Here is a 9,646-nt window from a genome sequence, read left to right as displayed (position 1 = left end):
TGACTGATGGAGTTGTTGCTTTGATCGAGCAGACAGACTTATGATCAAAAGCATTCAAGCCGTGACCATCTCATCTTGTATTAAAACTGTGTACCAGAGACGATATTACCCAATGTCTTTCTTTTTCTTTTTAAAACAATAATGTGATTTGCGAGACAGATTTGGCTGCTATTTCTAGTATGTCGAACGACCACAAAGAGGCGCCTTTGATGGTGTTTTCTAGTCTGGCTACTAAGTTTACGTCGTGTGTGTGTGTGGGGGGGGGGGAGACAGTGTGGAGTTATGGAGGAGTGTTATAGTGGAGGATACAAAGTGACAGCGAATGTGAAGACGATCTTAGCAGAAGTGCTCTTAACAAACGCCATCTTAACTATGTGAAATGATCGAATTGAGGACCCTGCAAAGTTATTAACGATGTTCTTGTCGTCGAACCGGAAATAGTGGCTGTCGTCTGGATGTGAAAGAAGTTGAACGCTGGACCATAGTACGCAAATATATTCTGAATGTCTGGTAACTTCTGTGCAGACATTGCTGTGGTGCATATCTGAGACCTGGTCTGAATGGAGGAAGGTATCCTTAGGTCGGGGACCTGACCCGAATGCTTGCAACAATCTGGATTCCTTTACTAAAGGGATCGAAGGTACCAGATGGTAGTCTACCACCCAAGGAGGTCATCGTGGGATTTAAACTCAGAATGCAAAGAGCCGGAACAAACAAATATTCAAAATATGGTTAGCACTCCGTCGGTTACAACAACGAGGGTTCCTGTTGATCCGATCAACGGAACAGCCTGCTCGTGAAATTAACGTGCAAGTGGCTGAGCACTCCACAGACACGTCTACCCTTAACGTAGTTCTCAGGGGATATTCAGCGTGGCACAGTGTGACAAGGCTAACCCTTTGAATTACAGGTACAACAGAAACAGGAAGTAAGAGTGAGAGAAAGTTGTGGTGAAAGAGTACAGCAGGGTTCGCCACCATCCCCTGCCGGAGCCTCGTGGAGCTTTAGGTGTTTTCGCTCAATAAACACTCACAATCGCGGTTTCGATCCTACGACCGCGAGTCCGCTGCCTTAACCACTGGGCCATTGCGCCTCCACTATTCAAAATATAGAAACTAAGTTAAAGGAGAAAGGTTATATTGTCACGCTTTATGAAAATAATTTTTTAATGTTATTCAGTATATAATTTCTCATTCGCCATGTGTGTATGTATGTGTGTATGCGTTTGTGTAAATGTCTGTGCGTGCAATGTGTATGACGTATGTCTACTTTAAACTTAAACGTGATAGATTCTCTCTCCCCCTCCCTCCTCCCCCCTCTCTCTCACACACTCACGTACACAAGAAGAACACGCACACATATGTTAACTACACCTGGTTTTACATCTTTTTTTTAAAAAATATCAATAAAACTGTATTTTAATATTTGCTACAATTCGATTAATTATTGCTTTCACCAACTGTTACTTAAATCGATTTTTTTTTTTTTTGTTCGGTTAACTATTTTCGATAAATTGTATTACGACATCTTGTTTGGATCAACTATCTGCATACCTAACGATTTAAGGTTTGCCATATTAGACCGGGGCTCCGCAACCTTTTTTCACTTACGGTACATTTATATTATTTTCAAAATTCGGCGGTACACCTGAACTAAACATATAACTAAAAGTATAGGAAAAAATATTATATTCAGGTTACACTGCGGCACACCTAGCATCGTCACGCGGCACACCAGTGTGTCGCGGCATACCGGTTGCGGAGCACTGTATTAGACTCTTGTTTTACTGTCTCTATATGGTATCTATCTGAACTATGCATGAATTTGAACTCAGAACATCGAGTTAAGAAATCACGTGTTAATGGTAAGGTTTACTCAAAGTCAGTAACCCATACCAACCATACGACATATTTTAACTATATGAACATTTAAACGCAACGTTGAAACCTAACAAAACATGACTCAGTTATACAGTATCATTTCCGTTGCGTAAAGCAGTAACCCGCACCTCTCTATGGCGCTTATTTTGTGCTGAAGGTAAACATTGATTTGGTGCATTGACAAGAACAATTAAAGTGAAGCTCGCCCGCGGTAATGGCCCGAGCGTGTTGGCTTGCTTCAGTAGGTTCCGTTAAACTTCGAGGTGTGCAACCAATTGAGGTACTTGGTGTTGGATTGATGTGTTTCTTTTTTGTTGAAATGATGTTTTTTTTCTTCTTTGTTTTTCATTTTATGTTCCTCTCTTTCAGTTTTTTTCTTCCGGTTTTGGATTTGGGACTTTGGTAGGTTCTTGACCTCTCAGGTCTTCGCGGTCTGTCTTGCCGCCTAAGTGTTGATGGCTTCGCTCGTCACACCGAGCTAAACCTAGTCATTAAGCGGGTCCTGGCTCGGATTAATATCCCCTCAGTTCTGGAGCCGTCAGGGTTATCCAGAAGAGATGGAAAGAGACCAGATGGTCTTACCTACTGTCCTTAGGTTAGAGGTAGGTACCTCATTTGGGATGCCAGAGTCTGTGACAACGGAAGAAAATCCTGAAGTATTGGGACTTATTTCATGTAAATAACTGTTTTTAATGCGGTTTTGTATTATATATGTATCATATACATACATGTTATATTCCAATAAAAGTTACAACCTCGCCACATGAAAAAAAAAAATAAAAGACGTGAAAGGCTTAACACGAGCCTTGTTTCCAACCGGAAAGCTGAACCTCATTGTATATCCTGCTCATCAGGGGTTTATCTCTTGTTCTACAATACTCGCTGCCACAGCAGCAAAGGATATCGGTAACTTTTGGCTCGGCACAAATTCGTTACATTTCAGGACCAATGGGGTTGATGGGGATTTGTACTGTAAATGTTTTTCTTAAGAATTTGTGACACAGTCGCAGGCCCGGCCGTGTGATTGTGAAGTTAGCAACCACGTGGTTTCAAGTTCAGTACCACTGCACGGTACTTTGGGCAAATGTCTTCTACTGTAGAACCAAGTCGACCAATGCCTTGTGAGACGGAAACTGATTGACGCTTGTCGTGTGTGTGTGTGTTTGTGTGTGTGTGTGTGTGTGTGTGTGTGTGTGTGTGTGTGTGTGTGTGTGTGTGTGTGTTTATGTTTCCCTACACTAAACTGGTGTTTGTTTACGTTTCCGAAGCTGCGCAGTTCGGCAAAAGTGACCAATAGAATAAATACTACCACATTTAAAAATCCAAGTACTGGGGTCGATTTGTTCAACTAGACCCTTCAAGGGGGTGCCCAGCATGGTCGCAGTCCAATGACTGAAACAGCTCAAAGAAAAAAGGCAGTACAATGCTAGAGTGTGTTATTTTAATTTAGGGAGCGGTCACCGCTTAATAGATACATCACGAAAATGGGATTTTAATGGAACATTTATGCAGAAAAAAGATTACTTTTTTCACTGACAGTGGTCGTGTTCAACCTGTTTTAACCCCCACGTTCTATTGTTTTATTACATTTTAAAACTCTTTTAATGAAAACACGTTGTTTATCAGAACATTAGCACTAAAAGGAATTGAAATCTCTTTAGTAGAAACTCGAAACTGCATGATGGAGTTGCAGTCATATTAACTGAGATTCAGCATTGTTTTAAATGCACCAACAGCATCGTAATCCACTTATTTGTAAATATTAAATAATGTCCATTTTTCTTTTATTTTCTTTATTCTTCTCCTAGAAAACTCTTTGAAGTTCCCCGGTTTATCACCTGAAATCATAAAGTATGGCCAATGGTGTCGTTTCAGTTATCAACGCGCCAGGTGCTGAAATCGAGCTGCACTGGACAGATAGACTAACTGGCTGGGGTTCTCACACACACGGGTGTCAAATTTTCTCCACTTATTCAATAAATTATCAGCCCACACCAAACCATAACTGATAAGGTGTGTTTGGTATCGAATTGTTTGTGTTAACAGAAACGATAGCAAACTGTCCCATCTCTGTATCTCTATTCTTCAGCCACTTGTTACTTGAAATGAATAAAACAAAAAATCGTTCCTAACGTATTTTATCTAACACTCATTAGTCCCAAAGGTATAATTGCAGATTTTGAAAACGTTGCTTCTCATGGTTAATTCAGGAAATTGCTCACACAACGCATTAGCAGATCGGTAATAGTAGAAGGAAAGCCATAGGGAAGTGAGACAGTGGGGGGGGGGAGATATAGATAGAAATAAAGGTAGAGAGGGGAGAGAGAGAGAGAGAGAGAGAGAGAGAGAGAGAGAGAGAGAGAGAGAGAGAGAGAGAGAGAGAGAGAGACGTAGTTAGAGAAAAGGCAAAAAGGGCTGGAGGAAAAAAAAAAGACATTTGTTGAAAGCAGACGACACACACGAGTGTGAATCAGAGAAAATATGTGATAAGCGGCTATATATATATATATATATATATATATATATATATATGTATGTATGTATATATGAGTATATATATACACACACACACACACACACACACACACACACACATATATATATATATATATATATATATATATATATATATATATATACATATATATATATTTATATTTATATATATATATATATATATATATATATGCATTTGACATGTATAAATACACACACATATATATGCATATCGACATGTATAAATACATATACATACACATGCATAATTGTATATATGTATATACATACATATATATATATATATATATATATATATATATATATATATATATATATATATATATATATATATATATACATATATATATATGCACACACATACAAACACTCACACGCATACATACAATACCATGGATAGTGGGGGGGAGGGGCGTAGTGCAAAAAGACGGGTAATAGAAAGCTGAAGAGGAATGACAGGGAAATGCGGGGTGGTTTTTGAGGAGTAATGGTGAGCTTTATAACAATGGAGCGAAGCGGGGACGGAGGGCAGTAACAGAAGAGAGAGGGAGAAAGAGCGAGAGGGAGAGAGAGATTCAGAGATAGGTAAGTAGATAACGAGGGCGAAAACAAATAGCAGAGAGAAAAGAGAGGGGGGAAGGAAGAGAGATAGACAATTGGATGACTACAGAGATAGATCAGGAAATAGATAAGGAGGAGGAAATAAAAGAAAGAAAGAAAGAAAGGACTACAGTGATAGAGTAAGAGGGGAAAGGCTCTCATGCATATTTTAGTAATGTCTATTAGAAAAATCTCCCTCAATCAAATTGCAGACGATAAGGTATATTTTCAAAGCCATTTTGGCAACACTTTTCTGTATCACTTGAGATTTATTGGTTTAAATGTGAGAACATTAAATATTGGAGTTGTCACCATCGACAATGATGGCTTTTATGTATATTCTTAATAGTGAGTGCATGCATACACATACAGAGTGCATCTTGCATATACACACAACACATCACAGAGAGAGAGATATACATGCACGCATCATACACACCACACGCACATACACATGCACACACACGCATGCTCGCTAGTTTGAACAGCATGTCTCTTACACATACACACACGTATCCACAGTACATTACACGCACGCACACAGTAGATCGCGCGCGTGTGCGCACGCGGAGCATATCTCCCATTTACACATCACACACATACGTACACACACACACACACACTCAAACAATCATACGTGCGTACATACATACACACACACACACTCAAGGATCCATCCATACAACCATGCATACATACACGCATGCATGCATCCATCCATACATACATACACACTCAAACATACATACATGCATGCATGCACACACATCATACATACATACATACATACATACGCACGCACGTACGTACATACATACATACATACATGCCCAAGCAGCTTGTGTGGTTTCCCGTCATACCGAGTGGGTCACAGCTTTCAATCTTTACTCATGACGGATTTATTTCCGTTTATAATATATTTTATCGATTATATTTGTTGAACTGCTACCATGCGGGACATAAGGGCACGCAATATTGCTGTGTGGATATTTATTGTAGAAATTTACTCCCCGTTACTGTTCAGAATTCCACGAGAGCAATTGATCACATAACTAATAATTGTTGTTTATAAGTTGTTATAATAAAACGCTTTGTCAAGCGAAAAAATAAATAAATAAAAGGTTACGAAGAAAACAATTTCTCTCTCTCTCTCTATCTATCTATTTACCTATCTTTTTTTCTTTCTTTTTTTTTACTTGTTTCAGTCATTTGACTGCGGCCATGCTGGAGCACTGCCTTTAGTCGAGCAAATCGACCCCAGGACTTATTCTTTGGAAGCCTAGTACTTATTCTATCGGTCTCTATTTGCCGAACCGCTAAGTTACGGGGACGTAAACACACCACCATCGGTTGTCAAGCGATTTTTTTGGGGGGGGGGGGGGGCAAACACAGACACACAAACATATACACACATATATACGACGGGCTTCTTTCAGTTTCCGTCTACCAAATCTACTCACAAGGCTTTGGTCGGCCCGAGGCTATAGTAGAAGACACTTGCCCAAGGTGCCACGCAGTGGGAATGAACCCGGAACCATGTGGTTGGTAAGCAAGCTACTTTACCACACAGCAACTCCTACGCCTATGTTTGTTGAACTCCTAAACTAACAACTTCCAGGCGTTGTCCATGACTACTGAAGCACGATTGTGCCGAAACACCTTTGTCTCTCTCTGTCCGCTGACGTCATTGTATAGCATGTGTTGTCAAAATATATCGTCTGAAAGGAGAAGTAGTTCTCCGAAGGCGACAACCAACAGCGGATTGCATATTCACGTTCAAATCTCCAAGAATGAGCTAAAAATCAATATACGTAACATTGCTTTGCTTCCTACTCGCTTGCGGGCTCTCAATAACTTGGGATCATATTTTTCCCCTTTTCCTGTAACCGCAAAAGAAAATTAATTTCTCTGAAGAATTATACAGCGTCACATCATTACTTGAAAATTCTGTGTTACGCGGGGGTGGGGGAGGAAAAATTAATAAGAGTTACCTCCCCTACGCCATAACTACTATTTGCCCCACTCGTATATTTCTTTTATTCTTTTAGTTGTTTCAGTCATTGGACTGCGGCCATGCTGGGGCACCGCCCTGATCGATCCCAGTAATTTATCTTTTTAAGTCAGGTACTTATTCTGTCGGTCATTTTTGCCGAACCGCTATACTCCCAACTGTGGTTATCACAAAGCGTCAAACTAACAGCGGATCCCCAAGCAATTCAACGCCACTACTCAAAGGACCTAGACCCTCGGTGCTACATATGAGCTACTGCGAGAGCTGCGTGGTAAGAAGCTTGCTTACCAACCACATGGTTTCGGGTTCAGTCCCACTGCATGGCACCTTGGGCAAGTGTCTTCTACTATAGTCTCGGGCCGATCAAAACTTTGGGAGTGGATTTGGTAGGCGAAACGGAAGGAAATCCGTCGTAAACATATATGTGTATATATATATTTATGCGTGTATGTTTGTGTTTGTCACCGCACCATCACTTGACAACCGATGCTAGTGTGTTTATGTCCTCGCAACTTATCGGTTCGGCAAAAGGGACCGATAGAATAAGTACTAGATCTATCTATCTATCTATCTATCTATCTGTCTGTCTGTCTGTCTATCTATCTATCTATCTATCTATCTATCTATCTATCTATCTGCCTATCTATCTGTCTGCCTGCCTGTCTGTCTTTCTGTCTGTCTATCTATCTATCTATCTATCTATCTATCTATCTATCTATCTATCTATCTATCTGTCTGTCTGTCTCTCAGTCTGTCTGTCTTTCTATCTATGTCTCCACCTATTCATCCATCAGCGCATGTATGTGCGCGCGCGAGCGCCGCCATTCTAATATAATCTCTTTTGAATTTATGATATTCAATTATTCAATGAATGACGGAATAAGCTCATGAGACATCACATCTTGTCGAACAAGATCGATACAAACTGAAATCAATATCCAGAAGAAGTTATCCAGTCAAAAATATATAACAACTTCAAGAATACACATGATGGTTCGCAAAAAAGGGTGCGTTACATACGTCAATATTTACAAGTTTGGTCCACCAACGGTTAAAAATAACTGTAAACGAAATTACTTATGTTGAAACCGGTCGTAACTTGTTTCCTCCAATTCAAGCATTTTTCTACATACATACATACATACATAAGCACACACACATGCATAGATACATACATACATACATAAATACATACATACGCACACACATGCCTATATACCTACATAGTACGTGTACGCGCGCACACACACATATGCACGAGAGTGCACACACATACATACGCGCGTACGTAAGCACGCTTGCACACACACACACACACACACACACACACACACATACGCACGCGCACAGACGCTTACATATACATACATACACACATACATAAGTATATATGCGCTCGTATAGATATGCAAGTATATGGATGAGAACACATGCATAAAACAGAACATACAAATCTGCACATACACTGACTCCAAATACTGTACATATACACACACACACACAAACAAAAAGCACCCTGTAATTCATGCTGAAATACCAATGAAGGAGCCTTGGATCTAGGTTAGAAACCGGTTCCTGCTCTATTGAAAAGAAATCGTGAAATAAAACTGAATATTGACATCCCTCCGTCCATACATACATACATAGCCTTTGATAGTATATCATATGGGTGGATTATCAAGGCACAGCTATAAACCAAAATACCACAATCTCCACTAGTAGCTGGCATCCACCACCTAACCAAAAGCTTGTACACCTTACTTCTTAGAGGCGATAATACAGACATTCACTCTGACACTATACGCTGCCAGAAAGGCATCTTCAGGGTGATATCTTGCCAGTACTACACTTCACAATCTCACTAAACCCGCGGTCATACCTAATCACAAACAAAGCAGCTATAGAAACGAGTCCAACAACGTCTCTCACCTTTTCTTCATTGACGACATGAAGCTGTATGAGTCAAATATTAACCATATCAATAAAAGAAACTGGATCTCATATCCTACTTATTCAAAGACATAAGAATGGAATCGGTGAGTCCAAATGTGCATGTTTTGGTGGTAAAACATGGCAAACTTGTGCCCTCGTACAAGACACTAATCATAAACAACCTACAAATTCAGGCTCAATTCTCTGAAAAAAAGGTTCATATATCTTGGACAGGGTGAGAATATCTGCTATAACGGGTCTATCAATAAGGAGAAAACAAGGAATAAATACCTCAAGTGAGTTCCAAAGATATGGTCTTCTGAGCTTCCAGCTTACGACAAGCATATTGTCCACAGAACTTTTACAGGGACTTGTTCTCATACCTACTGTGGTGAACCCTGGCGGTCAAGCAGGAAAACAAAACGAAATAGGGTTTTAACGAGAGTAACCTCCCACAACTTTCTAGAAGTTTCCGAGGGACCGCTCAGTGTCTGTTCACTCTTAAATTGGTATTGAGTCAGGCCGCCGCATACGCACTCCCTCAACCTTCTAGAAAGTTCTGGATCATTCTAGAAGCTTCCGAAGGACTACCGGTCCATCCCTTATATAATACAGATGGACCGATTAGTGTCTGTTCAGTCTTAAATTGGCATTGAGTCAGGCCGCCGCATACGCACTAGCTCGCGCGTACGTTCAGGGTCTTGTT

At 40.2% G+C, this 9,646-nt stretch overlaps 1 protein-coding gene across 1 annotated transcript in view; it reads right to left on the bottom strand.

Moving 5' to 3' along the window:
• Positions 1-9,646, bottom strand: part of LOC106883162 (clavesin-2) — a 123,838-nt gene extending 114,192 nt beyond the window's left edge. The window contains exon 1 of the mRNA XM_089342044.1: positions 9,232-9,646. The gene's annotated coding sequence lies outside the window, so the exon portion shown is untranslated. The remainder of the gene's footprint in view (positions 1-9,231) is intronic.

Source organism: Octopus bimaculoides, chromosome 25, assembly GCF_046866305.1.
Source record: "Octopus bimaculoides isolate indiv1 chromosome 25, ASM4686630v1, whole genome shotgun sequence".
NCBI classification, from domain to species: domain Eukaryota; kingdom Metazoa; phylum Mollusca; class Cephalopoda; order Octopoda; family Octopodidae; genus Octopus; species Octopus bimaculoides.
Note: the sequence above shows the minus strand (reverse complement) of the source record. Positions and strands in the feature narration are given on the sequence as shown.